Source organism: Bos indicus x Bos taurus, chromosome X (assembly GCF_003369695.1).
Source record: "Bos indicus x Bos taurus breed Angus x Brahman F1 hybrid chromosome X, Bos_hybrid_MaternalHap_v2.0, whole genome shotgun sequence".
NCBI classification, from domain to species: Eukaryota; Metazoa; Chordata; class Mammalia; order Artiodactyla; family Bovidae; genus Bos; species Bos indicus x Bos taurus.
In genome coordinates, this window is record NC_040105.1 from 45,575,344 (window position 1) to 45,590,256 (window position 14,913).

Consider the following 14,913-nt stretch of genomic DNA (forward strand, 5'->3'; position numbering starts at 1 on the left):
TTTACTATATTAATCGATTAGTTCTAGTAATTTTCTGGTGGAGACTTTAGGGTTTTCCATGTAGATGATCATATCATCTGCAAACAGTGAGAGTTTTATTTCTTCTTTTCCAATCTGGATTACTTGTATTTCTTTTTCTGCTCTGATTGCTGTGGCCAAAACTTCCAAAACTATGTTGAATAGTAGTGGTGAGAGTGGGCACCCTTGTCTTGTTCCTGACTTTAGGGGAAATGCTTTCAATTTTTCACCATTGAGGATAATGTTTGCTGTGGGTTTGTCATATATGGCTTTTATTGTGTTGAGGTGTGTTCCTTCTATGCTTGCTTTCTGGAGAGTTTTATCATAAATGGATGTTGAATTTTGTCAAAGGCTTTCTCTGCATCTATTGAGATAATCATATAGTTTTCATCTTTCAATTTGTTAATGTGGTGTATCACATTGATTTGTGGATCTTAAAGAATCCTTGCATCCCTGGGATAAAGCCCACTTGGTCATGATCTTTTTAATATGTTGTTGGATTCTGTTTGCTAGAGTTTTGTTAAGGATTTTTACATCTATGTTCATCAGTGATATTGGCCTGTAGTTTTCCTTTTTTGTGGCATCTTTGTCTGGTTTTGGTATTAGGGTGATAGTGGCCTCATAGAATGAGTTTGGAAGTTCACCTTCCTCTGCAATTTTCTGGAAGAGTTTGAGTAGGATAGGTGTTAGCTCTTCTGTATATTTTTGGAAGAATTCAGCTGTGAAGCTGTCTGGTCCTGGGCTTTTGTTTGCTGGAAGATTTCTGATTACAGTTTCGATTTCTGTGCTTGCGATGTGTCTGTTAAGATTTTCTACTTCTTCCTGGTCCAGTTTTGAAAAGTTATACTTTTCTAAGAATTTGTCCATTTCTTACACATTGTCCATTTTATTGGCATATTGCTGCTGATAGTAGTCTCTTATGATCCTTTGTACTTCTGTGTTGTGATTTCTCCATTTTCATTTCTAATTTTGTTGATTTGATTCTTCTCCATTTGTTTCTTGATGAATCTGGCTAATGGTTTGTCAATTTTATTTATCTTCTCAAAAACCAGCTTTTAGCTTTATTGATTTTTGCTATGGTCTCTTTTGTTTCTTTTGCATTTATTTCTGCCCTAATTTTTAAGATTTCTTTCCTTATACTAACCCTGGGGTTCTTCATTTCTTCCTTTTCTAGTTGCTTTAGGTGTAGAGTTAGGTTATTTATTTGACTTTTTTCTTGTTTCTTGAGTAAGCCTGTATTGCTATGAATGTTCCCCTTAGCATTTCTTTTACAGTGTTCCATAGGTTTTGGATTGTTATGTTTTCATTTTCATTCTTTTCTATGCAGATTTTTATTTATTTTTTTTATTTCTTCTGTAATTTATTGGTTATTCAGAAGCGTGTTGTTTAGCCTTCATATGTTGGAATTTTTAATAATTTTTTTCCTGTAATTGATGTCTAATCTTACTGTATTGTGGTCAGAAAACATGCTTGGAATGATTTCAATTTGTTTGAATTTACCAGGGCTAGATTTATGGTCCAAAATGTACCTATTCTGGAAAAGGTTCCGTGTGCACTTGAGAAAAAGGTGAAATTCATTGTTTTGGGGTGAAATGTCCTATAGATATTAATTAGGTCAAACTGGTCCATTTACTGTCAAAATTTATTGTAAAATTCGTGCAGTTAAAAACTCTTCAGAATAAAAGTATTCTCCTTTGAAAAATTTTTTAGTGTACTAATCATAACACAAGTCCTTTTACTCTTTTCAGGCAGCAACATTTTAGGAATCCATTGTGTACTAGTTGCTATGTGGAGAGAAAAATGAACCCTGTATTTAAGGAGTTTAAAATACAAATGAGAACACAAGTGAGATCTGTTTTTTATGGGAAGAAAGCAAATATATTCTTGTAGATTTTGGCATGAAGAAAGATACCAGAGATGAATGCCACAAAAGCAGCTCAACTTGAAGCAGGTAAATTTAGTGATCAGAACAGAACAAGATTAACTAGGATAAACTTCCATAAAGAGATGCTGTACAGAGTAACATATCCTTTTCATGCTGATTATCTTAACAAGGTTTAATACATGTGATTATTTTTCAGTCTTTTGAGTTTAAATTGTTCAAGTAGCCATAAGGTCTGAAAACAGACAAATATACATAAGCAGTTTATTCATCTTCTATGATATGTTCAGTGTTCCTCACTAGCAGTTCATGGTTAAATAAGCAAATTTGCAATGAACAACATGCACTACCAAAAGGCACTCCCATCAGTCCTTGTACATTCATTTATATTGCATTGTCCCAGATGATTCAGGTCAAATTTTCACTGAATAAGCTTGCACCTTTTCTCATTTGCCTTTTGCTTCTCTTCTTTTCTCAGCTATTTGTAAGGCCTCCTCAGACAACCATTTTGCCTTCTTGCATTTCTTTTATTTGGGGATGGTTTTGATTAACACCTCCTGTACAATGTCACAAACCTCTGTCCGTAGTTCTTTAGGCACTCTATCAGATCTAATTAATTGAATCTATTTGTCACTGCCACTGTATAATCATAAGGGATTTGATTTAGGTCATACCTGAATGGCCTAGTGGTTTTCTCTACTTTCTTTAAGTCTGAATTTTGCAATAAGGAGTTAATGATTTGAGCCACAGTCAGCTCCTGGTCTTGTTTTTGCTGAGTGTATAAAGTTTCTCCACCTTTGCCTGCAAAAAAATATAATCAATCTGATTTCAGTATTGACCGTCTGGTGGTAACCATGTGTAGGGTCATCTCTTGTGTTGTTGGAAAAGGCTGTTCACTATAACTGGTGCATTCTCTTGGCAAAACTCTGTTAGCCTTTGCCCTGCTTCATTTTGTACTCCAAAGCCTGCTCCTGCTGCTGCTGCTAAGTCGCTTCAGTCGTGTCCGACTCTGTGTGACCCCATAGACCGCAGCCCACCAGCCTCCCCCGTCCCTGGGATTCTCCAAGCAAGAACACTGGAGTGGGTTGCCATTTCCTTCTCCAATGCATGAAAGTGAAAAGTGAAAGGGAAGTCACTCAGTTGTGTCTGACCCTTAGCGACCCCATGAACTGCAGCCTACCAGGCTCCTCCATCCATGGGATTTTCCAGGCAAGAGTGCTGGAGTGGGGTGCCATTGCCTTCTCCGACTCCAAAGCCTAACTCGTCTATTACTCCAGGTATCTCATAACCTCCTACTTTTGCATTCCAGTCCCCTATGATGAAAAAGATATCTTTTTTGGTGTTCGTTCTAGAAGGTCTTATAGATCTTCATGGAACCGTTCAACCTCAGCTTCTTCAGCATTAGTGGTTGGGGCATAGACTTGGATTACTGATATTGTAATGAATTTTGATACTGAATGGTTTGCCTTGGAAATGAACAGAGATCATTTTGTCATTTTTGAGATTGTACCCAAGTACTGCATTTCAGGCTCTTTTGTTGACTATGAGAGCTACTCTACTTCTTCTAAGGGATTCGTGTCCACAGTAGTAGATATAATGGTCATCTGAATTAAATTAGCCCTTTACAGTCCATTTTAGTTCACTGATTCCTAAAATGCCAACGTTCACTCTTGCCATCTCCTGTCAGACCACTTCCAATTTACCTTGATTCATGGACCTAACATTCCAGGTTCCTATGCAATATTGTTCTTTACAGCATTAGACTTTACTTTCACCACCAGACACATCCACAGCTGGGCGTTTTTTTTTTTTTTTACTTTGGCTCAGCCTCTTCATTCCTTCTGGAGTTATTTCTCCACTCTTCTCCAGCAGCATATTGGGCACCTACTGACCTGGGGATTTCATCTTTCTGTGTCATATCTTTTGCCTTTTCACACTATTCATGGGGTTCTCAAGGCAAGAATGCTGAAGTGGTTTGCCATCCCCTTTTCCAGTGAAACATGTTTAGCATATCCTAGAAGTAATCAAGGGAGCTCAATCTACTAGAAATATTACGTAATCTCTGTTTCTAGACTTTGTGGTCCCTGGTATTTTTTATAAGATTCACCTACTGTCAGTCTTATAAACATTTTTGCCATTTATATTATACAAGGGAAAAAATGAATACTAAAAATGAGATAATGGGGAAAAAAAAAAAAAAACAGATTTCTTTTGCTTCCAAATTATTCTACAGAATGTTCTACCAGAACATTTTGCTGAAGTGATTTTAATCTATAGTTGAAAGACTCTTTATATGATACTCAGAATACATTACAAATTTGGTTTTAAAATAGATTTGAGTCTAGAACAGGACTCATTCACAATGATTCCAGAACACAATGCAGAAGTGCAACAGTTAGGTGATGACTTCTTAATTGTTCAAGGGGATAAAGATCTTCAAATATGGATGGAAATTAATCTCTAAGAGTTATTCTCCTTTACAGACTACAATATTATTGTCAGTTTCATATACTTTTACTTTATAAAGAACTTCCACATGAAGAAATTTATGGAGGTTTTCCAGATATATACGGCTACATTTTCTGTTGTGCTTACAATGTCTGTAAAATACAGCACATCTAAATCCAGATTCTTATGATCAAGGGGCTTCATAATTGCCTTCTCCATATACTCTTTGAGGTCAGTCAAATTCATGACCATTCCTGTAACAGGAACAATCTCTCCATATACTGTCACCACAACTTTATAATTGTGCCCATGGCCATTTGGGTTGTTGTACTTCCCAAATAATTTCAAATTTTCTTCATTACTAAGAAATTTGCTGTGGAGGTGGTGGGTTGTGCTGAAGGAGATGAGGCGGGATACTCGTGCCTGCCAGAGAGGGCCCAATCCTGCCCCATTCATGGCTCCATAAGCCCAGGGCCTGGCCAGCATCTTAACCCCTCGGCTCACTGTCAGCCTGGGGTGGGCCCCACTGTATCATTTAAAGTTTGTGTTTCCTTGTTAATTTTCTGTTTAGTTGATCTATCCATAGGTTTGAGTGGCATATTAAAGCCTCCCACTATTATTGTGTTATTGTTATTTCCCCTTTCATACTTGTTCAGTTCAGTCACTCAGCCGTGTCCAACTCTTTGTGACCCCATGATTTGCAGCACACCAGGCCTCCCTGTCCATTACCAACTCCCGGAGCTTACTCAAACTCATGTCCATCGAGTCGGTGATGCCATCCAGCCATCTCATCCTCTGCTGTCCCCTTCTCCTTCTGCCCCCAATGCATCCCAGCATCAGGGTCTTTTCCAATGAGTCAACTCTTTGCATGAGGTGGCCAAAGTATTGGAGTTTCAGCTTTAACATCAGTCCTTCCAATGAACACCCAGGACTGATCTCCTTTAGAGTGGACTGGTTGGATCTCCTTGCAGTACAAGGGACTCTCAAGAGTCGTCTCCAACACCACTTTTTAGCATTTGCCTTACATATTGTGGTGCTATGTTGGGTGCATATATATTGATAATTGTTATATCTTCTTGGATTGATCCTTTGATCATTATGTAGTGTCCTTCTTTGTCTCTTTTCACAGCTTTTACTTTAAAGTCTATTTTATCTGATATGAGTATTGCTACTCCTACTTTCTTTTGGTCTCCATTCGCATGAAATATCTTTTTCCAGCCCTTCATTTTCAGTCTGTATGTTTCCCTTATTTTGAGGTGGGTCTCTTTTAGACTGCATATATAGGGGTCTTGTTTTTGTATCCATTCAACCAGTCATTGTCTTTTGGTTGGGATATTCAACCCATTTACATTTAAGGTGATTATTGATAAGTATGATCCCATTGTCATTTACTTTGTTGTTTTGGGTTCAAGTTTATACACCCTTTCTGTGTTTCCTGTCTAGAGAAGATCCTTTAGCATTTGTTGGAGAGCTGGTTTGGTAGCACTGAATTCTCTCAGCTTTTGCTTGTCTGTAAAGCTTTTGATTTCTCCTTCATATCTGAATGAGACCCTTGCTGGGTACAGTAAATTGGGTTATAGATTTTTCTCTTTCATCACTTTAAGTATGTCCTGCCATTCCCTTCTGGCCTGAAGAGTTTCTATTGAAAGATCAGTTGTTATCCTTATGGGAATCCCCTTGGGTGTTGTTATTTTCCCTTGTTGCTTTTAATATTTGTTCTTTGTGTTTGATCTTTGTAAATTTGATTAATATGTGTCTTGGGGTGTTTCACCTTGGGTTTATCCTGTTTGGAACTCTCTCGGTTTCTTGGACTTGAGGGGCTATTTCCTTCCCCATTTTAGGGAAGTTTTCAACTATTGGATCCAGATTGCTACAGAACACAACACCTACAACAAATATCATTCTTGGAATTACTAAAAGCTTTCTTTTGAGAGTTTCATCAAGTAAGAATGTCCGCTATCACCTAGAAAGTATCAGATCAGATCAGATCAGATCAGTCGCTCAGTCGTGTCTGACTCTTTGCGACCCCATGAATCGCAGCACGTCAGGCCTCCCTGTCCATCACCAACTCCCGGAGTTCACTCAGACTCACGTCCATCGAGTCAGTGATGCCATCCAGCCATCTCATCCTCTGTTGTCCCCTTCTCCTCCTGTCCCCAATCCCTCCCAGCATCAGAGTCTTTTCCAATGAGTCAACTCTTCGCATGAGGTGGTCAAAGTACTGGAGTTTCAGCTTTAGCATCATTCCTTCCAAAGAAATCCTAGGGCTAAACCCCTTCAGAATGGACTGGTTGGATCTCCTTGCAGTCCAAGGGACTCTCAAGAGTCTTCTCCAACACCACAGTTCAAAAGCATCAATTCTTCGGCACTCAGCCTTCTTCACAGTCCAACTCCCACATCCATACATGATCACTGGAAAAACCATAGCCTTGACTAGACAGACCTTTGTTGGCAAAGTAATGTCTCTGCTTTGGAATATGCTATCTAGGTTGGTCATAACTTTCCTTCCAAGGAGTAAGCGTCTTTTAATTTCATGGCTGCAGTCACCATCTGCAGTGATTTTGGAGCCCCAAAAGATAAAATCTGACACTGTTTCCACATCTATTTCCCATGAAGTGATGGGACCGGATGCCATGATCTTTGTTTTCTGAATGTTGAGCTTTAAGCCAACATTTTCACTCTCCACTTTCACTTTCATCAAGAGGCTTTTTAGTTCCTCTTCACTTTCTGCCATAAGGGTGGTGTCATCTGCATATCTGAGGTTATTGATATTTCTCCCAGCAATCTTGATTTCAGCTTGTGTTTCTCCCAGTCCAGCGTTTCTCATGATGTACTCTGCATATAAGTTAAATAAGCAGGGTGACAATATACAGCCTTGTTGTGCTCCTTTTCCTATTTGGAACCAGTCTATTGTTCCATGTCCAGTTCTAACTGTTGCTTCCTGACCTGCATACAAATTTCTCAAGAGGCAGGTCAGGTGTTCTGGTATTCCCATCTCTTTCAGAATTTTCCACAGTTTATTGTGATCCACACAGTCAAAGGCTTTGGCATAGTCGATAAAACAGAAACAGATGTTTTTCTGGAACTCTCTTGCTTTTTCCATGATCCAGCGGATGTTGGCAATTTGATCTCTGGTTCCTCTGCCTTTTCTAAAACCAGCTTGAACATCAGGAAGTTCACAGTTCACATATTGCTGAAGCCTGGCTTGGGGAATTTTGAGCATTACTTTACTAGCATGTGAGATGAGCGCAATTGTTTGGTAGTTTAAGCATTCTTTGTATACCAGAAAGTATAGTAGGTGGGAAAAGAAGGAACAAAATGCTTGGAAAGGAAGACGTGAAACTGGTACTATTTGTATATGATATAATTCTGTACATTAAATTCTACAGGTATTTACAGGCAAATTAGTAGAATCAATAAAAGAGTTTAGGTGCCTGTTTATAGGATAAAATATTAACATTCAGAAGTCAATTTTATTCTATTTACCAGCAACGCATTTACAAAATGAAAATTTCAAAGGCAGTATTTGTAAAATATGAAGTGCCTAGGATAAAATGCTCTTATGGGAAAAATGAAATATTATTGGGACATATTAATGAAGTTTTTATTAAAAGGAAAGCCACACCATATCTGTTCAATAACATTCTATATTATAGACAAGAAGTAAAATCTAAAAGTGCAATGCAGTCCCAATTAGAACCCTAAATGAGATTTTGGTTGAATTTTTTCTGATGAATTGATATTTGAAAAGGATTCAAGAGAGGCAATGGAGAAGGCAATGGCACCCCACTCCAGTACTCTTGCCTGGAAAATCCCATGGATAGAGGAGCCTGGTAGGCTGCAGTCCATGGGGTCGCTAAGAGTTGGACACGACTGAGCAACTTCACTTTCACTTTTCACTTTCATGCATTGGAGAAGGAAATGGCAACCCACTCCAGTGTTCTTGCCTGGAGAATCCCAAGGACCGCAGAGCCTGGTGGGCTGCTGTCTATGGGGTCGCACAGAGTCAGACACGACTGAAGCGGCTTAGCAGCAGCAGCAGCAGCAAGAGAGGCAGAAAATAACCTAGACATTCTCAAAGAACAAGGTAGAGTTGACTGTCCTTATCCAAATAACAGAATTGGCTGTAGAACTGTAGGGATTAATTTATGGTATTTTAAGTAGACAGATAAATAGAGCCATGGTACTTAATAGAGAGTCCACAAACTAGCCCATGCATAGGTAGACGTTTGATTTATGACACATGCAGAACTGCAAATCAGTTGGAAAAGGGCAGACTTTTCAATAAGTGGTTCACTGAAACAATCAGATATTCACATTAAAAAAAAAAAAAAGAAAGAAAGAAACCATACTCAACACTATACACAGACATCACTTGTAGGTGGATTATTACCTAACTGTGAGAGGCAAAACCATAAGTATTTCATAAAACAATATAGGGAATAGTTTCATGGCCCCAGGGCAGGGACAGATTTGTTGAAACAGAAAAGCACTAGCCATAAGGAAAAGAATGATAAAGTTTGACTATGCTATCATTAGGTATGTTATATAATTAAGCATGTCTTAATCAAAGTCTGTTCACAAAGCACAGCACAGAAGAGAAAATACAAACAACAAAGTGAAAGATTATTTTAGCCACACATATAACCACCAATTGATTGGTATTTAAAACACATAAATAATTCACTATATCAGTAAAAACAAGATGGGAAATAGAATATAAAAATGGTGAAAGAGTTGAACATGAACAGGCTTTTCATAGAAGAGAATGTCCAAAATGTTCATAAACGTGAGAATGTGCAAAAACTTAATAGTAGAGGAAAACAAGTAAATTAAATTCCGGCAATACTTGGTGTAGATGAAGATGTGCAGGCAGAGGAACTCTCTATGTTGCTGCTGAGACTGTAAGTTGGTACAATCACTACAGAAAACAATTTGGCACCATGTAGAAAAGCTGAAGATATGTATACTCCATGGGGCAGTGATTCTGTTCTTGCATATATACCCAAGAGACTTTTAAACATGAGTCCCATGAAAAATGCCCAAGAATGTTAATTGCATCATTGTTCATGATTAAAAGCTAAAAACAGCCCAGTGTTCATCCAGTGTAAAATGGTACAATCATATTACAATTACTTTGCTAAAATCATGCATTGGAATGCTAAGCAATGATGGAGACAAAAGGTCTAAGGCTAATAGGCACAAGATGGATGCTGCTGCTGCTGCTAAGTTGCTTTAGTCATGTCCGACTCTGTGTGACCCCATAGATGGCAGCCCACCAGGCTCCGCTGTCCCTGGGATTCTCCAAGCAAGAATCCTGGAGTGTGTTGCCATTTCCTTCTCCAATGCATGAAAGTGAAAAGTGAAAGTGAAGTCGCTCAGTCATGTCTGACCCTCAGCGACCCCATGGACTGCAGCCTTCCAGGCTCCTCCGTCCATGGAATTTTCCAGGCAAGAGTACTGGAGTGGAGTGCCATTGCCTTCTCCAACAAGATGGATGAGTCTCTCAAATAAATATGATATAGAATGAAAGAAGCAGGTCATAAAAGGGAGCATGCAGTATGATTCCATTGACACAACTTCAAATAAACTGTATTGCTTAGGAATGCATACAGAAGCTGTAAAGTCATGTTTATAAAAAAGCATTTTAGAAATGATTATCATAAAGTCAAGATAATGACTATATCCATAGGGGAGGGTGTGGGTTGTGATTCGGAGGAACACCGGTGGTTGTATGCTGGAAGGCTGGCAAAGTTCTATTTCTTGACTTTGGCCCTGGTTACCTGTGTTTGCTTTTATAAGGGGCTTCCCTGGAATTATCTAAACCTGGTAGCTATATTTTATGCACTTCTATGTGCATCAGACAGTATATTAAACCTAGACAGCATATTTGGAGAAGGCAATGGCACCCCACTCCAGTACTCTTGCCTGGAAAATCCCATGGATGGAGGAGCCTGGAAGGCTGCAGTCCATGGGGTCGCTGAGGGTCAGACATGACTAAGCGACTTCACTTTCACTTTTCACTTTCATGCATTGGAGAAGGAAATGGCAACCCACTCCAGTGTGATTTCCTCGAGAATCCCAGGGACGGGGAGCCTGGTGGGCTGCTGTCTATGGGGTCACACAGAGTCGGACACGACTGAAGCGACTTAGCAGCAGCAGCAGCAGCAGAAGCAGACAGCATATTAAACAGCAGAGACAGGGAGGTAGTTCTAAGATGGTGGAGGAATAGGATGGGGAGACCACTTTCTCTCCTGCAAATTCATCAAAAGATCATTTGAACACTGAGCAAATTCCACAGAATAACTTCTAAACCCTGGCAGAAGATACCCGGCACCCAGAAAGCAACCCATTCTCTTTGAAAGCAGGTAGGACAAAATATAAAAGATAAAAAGTGAGACAAGAGTTAGGGACAGACACCCATCTGGGGGAGGGAGTCGTGAAGGAGGAGAAGTTTCCAAACACCAGGAAACCCTCTCACTGGTGGGTCTGTGAGGAGTTTTGGAATCTCAGAGGCCATCATAACTGGGAGGGGAAAAAAACAAAAACCCCACAAATAATGCACCTAACTGCAACTCCCAGTGGAGAAGTAGTCCTTGATGCTTGTGTCCGCCAGCTGCAAGTGGGGGCTCTACAGGAAGGTATGGGCTGCATGCTTAGGGTAAGGACCAGGCCTGTATACCCTGAGGGCAATCTGAGGGAGCTAATGTGAGATAGCAACCCAAATTGTGGGATAGCCAGAGAGAAAAAAGAGAGAGAGAGAGAACTTTCCCATGAAAAGCTCTAAGGTACAGCCTAGCCAACTCACAGAAAAAAGGACTGAGCGAATACCAGAGGAAAGCTAGCCAGCTGCAGACTAGCCCCTCCACCCACCAGAGGCTGAGAGGCAGGCTGGTGACAGCAAGAGCAGGAAGGCAAGGGGCAATCTTGGCTCCAGAGATGGCATCCTCCACCAAACTGGAAGCAGGTTCCCAATTGCTAACAAGTCTTCCTGAGATCCTGGATGGTTGACCTCTTCCAGGAGGGTCGCAGTCAGAGATTAGCTCCCCAGAGGAGACACACGGCACACCTGAGGTTGCACTTTCGTGGCACACCCAGGAAACTGAGGGGCTGGGACTGGGAGGTGATAAGATGCACCACCCACCTGGGAGAGTGTGCTTGCCAAGCACCTGGTTGACTGAGCTGCTCAGGCCTGGGAAGGGCATAAAATGCAGGCCCAACCAAGTCTGTGCCTTTGTGGAGTAACCGAGAACCTGAATTTGAGTGGCTTAGACCTGCAAAGTGCACGCAACCCAGGGCCTGCTTTGGACAATTCCCCTGCAGAGCAACCTGGAGCCTGAGCAGTGTAGACTGGGAAAGCATATGCACTGTGAGCTGGGGCAAACCCAGTGTGGCCCAGACACTGCAAGCAATCCCCCAAAATGCCAGTGATATTTGTTTGCAGCGTTCCTCTTCCCTGGTGGCTCAGATGGTAAAGTGTGTGCCCGCAATGCGGGAGACCTGAGTTCGATCCTTGGGTTGGGAAGATCCCCTGGAGAAGGAAATGGCAACCCACTCCAGTACTCTTGCCTGGAAAATTCCATGGGCAGAGGAGCCTTGTAATCTACAGTCCACGGGGTTGCCAAGAGACTGAGCCACTTCACTTCACTTCTTCCCTCTCCACAGCACAACTGAACAAGTGAGCCTAAATAAGTGACCACCTTCTCCCCTTTGTGTCAGAGAGGAAATTAGACACTGAAGAGACTTGCAAACAGAGGAACCCAAAATAAAGAAGAGGGAACCACTTTGGAAGTTACAGGTGCAACAGATTAAAACCCTGTAGTTAGCACTGACTATATTAGAAGGGGCCTTTAGACCTTAAGAAGAAGTATAAGCTGGAACAAGGAACTATCTGAAACTGAACTGGCCCCACACTGCCCTCAACAGTTCCAGAGAAATTCCTATATATATTTTACTATTATCATTTTTTAATTAAAAAATTTATTTTTAAGTTCTTTATTATTCCTTTAATTTTCATTTTTATAACCTATTACCTTGCAAAAAAAGACCCTATTTTTAAAGCAAATTTCATATATATATTTTATAATTTTTGTGATTTTTTTTTAATATTGTATTTTTGAGAGTCTAACGTCTACTCTAGATTTTTAATCTTTGCTTTTTGGTATTTGTTATCAATTTTGTACCTTTAAGAATTCAACCTTCAGTACCCATTTTTACTTAGGAGTGAGATTACTGGCTTGATTGCTCTCTCCCCCTTTTGACTCTCCTTTTTTCCCCCTAGGTCACCACTATCACCTCCCTCCCCCTTGTCTTCTCTACCCAACACTGTGAATCTCTTTGGGTGTTCCAGGCTGTGGAGAACACTTGGGGAACTGATTACTGGCTAGATCTGTCTCTCACCTTTTGACTTCCCCTCTTCTCCTCCTGGTCACCTCTATCTCCTTCCTCCCTCTTCTCTTCTCTATGTAACTCTGTGAACCTCTCTGAGGGTTCTAGACTGTGGAGAGCACATAGGGAATTGATTACTGGCTAGATTGCTCTCTCCCCTTTTGATTCCCCCTCTTCTCCAAAGACTCTGATGCTGGGAGGGATAGGGGGCAGGAGGCAAAGGGGACAACAGAGGATGAGATGGCTGGATGGCATCACCGACTCAATGGATGTAAGTTTGAGTGAACTCCGGGAGTTGGTGATGGGCAGGGAGGCCTGGTGTGCTGCGATTCATGGGGTTGCAAAGAATTGGACACGAATGAGTGACTGAACTGAACTGAACTTCTCCTCCTGGTCACCTCTATCTTCCTCCTCCCTCTTCTCTTCTCCATGTCACTCTGTGAACCTCTCTGGGTGTCCCTCACTATGGAGGGACATCCTAGATGTTTTATCATTGGTTCTGTATGGATGGAGAAGTCTTGAGGCTACTGTAAGAATAAGACTGAAAGCCAGAGGCAGGCGGCTTAAATCCAAAACTTGAGAACACCAGAAAACTCCTGACTCTAGGGAACATTAATCAACAAGAGCTCACCAAAAGCCTCCATACTTACACTGGAACCAAGCTCCACCCAAGAGCCAACAAGTTTCCTAGCTAGACATACCAAGCTAATTTTCCAGCAACACAGGAACATAACCCTGAGCATTAAAATACAGGTGGCCTAAAGCCACAACAAACCCATAGACACCTCAAAACTCATACTGGACACTTCATTGCACTCCAGAGACAAGAGACCCAGCTCCACCCACCAGAACACCGACACAGGCTTCCCTAACCATAAGCCTAACCATAAGCCACTCGTCCAACCCCACTCACAGGGAGGAACATCCACAATAAAGAGGAACCACAAACTTCCAGCATACAGAAAGGACACCCCAAACACAGCAATCTAAACAAGATGAAAAGGCAGAGAAATATTCATCAGGTAAAGGAGCATGATAAATGCCCACCAAACCAAAGAGGAGGAGATAGGGAGTCTACCTGAAAAAGAATTCAGAATAATGATAGTAAAGATGATCCAAAATCTTGGAAACAAAATGGAATTACAGATAAATAGTCTGGAGACAATGACTGAGAAGGTGCAAGAAATGTTTAACAAGGACCTACAAGAAATAAAAGAGTCAATCAATAATGAATAATGCAATGACTGAGATCAAAAACACTCTAGAGGGAACCAACAGTAGAATAACTCAGGCAGAAGAGAGGATATGTGAGGTGGAAGATAAAATGGTAGAAATAAATAAAGCAAAGAGGAAAAAAGAAAAAATGTGAAAGAAATGAGGACAACCTCAGAGACCTCTGGGACAATGTTAAACACCCCAACATTCAAATTTTAGGAATCCCAGAAGAAGAAGACAAAAAGAAAGGCTATGAGAGAATACTTGAGGAGATAATAGTTGAAAACTTCTCTAAAATGGGGAAGGAAATAGCCACTCAAGTCCAAGAAACCAAGAGTCCCAAACAGGATAAACCCAAGGCAAAACACCCCAAGACATATATTAATCAAATTAACAAAGATCAAACACAAAGAACAAATATTAAAAGCAACAACACACAAGGGGATTCCCATAAGGATAACAGCTGATCTTTCAATAGAAACTCTTCAGACCAGAAGGGAATGGCAGGACATACTTAAAGTGATGAAAGAGAAAAATCTATAACCCAATTTACTGTACCCAGCAAGGATCTCATTTAGATATGAAGGAGAAATCAAAAGCTTTACAGACAAGCAAAAGCTGAGAGAATTCAGCGCCACCAAACCAGCTCTCCAACAAATGCTAAAGGATCTTCTCTAGACAGGAAACACAGAAAGGGTGTATAAATTCGAACCCCAAACAACAAAGTAAATGACAATGGGATCATACTTATCAATAATCACCTTAAACATAAATGGGTTGAATACCCCAACCAAAAGACAATGACTGGTTGAATGGATACAAAAACAAGACCCCTATATATGCAGTCTAAAAGAGACTCACCTCAAAACAAGGGACACATACAGACTGAAAATGAAGGGCTGGAAAGAGATATTTCATGCGAATGGAGACCAAAAGAAAGTAGGTGTAGCAATACTCATATC

General features: G+C 40.6%; 1 pseudogene; it reads right to left on the bottom strand.

The window, feature by feature from the left end:
• Positions 1-4,339: 4,339 nt before the first annotated feature.
• On the bottom strand, positions 4,340-4,804 carry LOC113887154 (annotated as a pseudogene).
• Between the last annotated feature and the right edge of the window lie 10,109 nt (positions 4,805-14,913).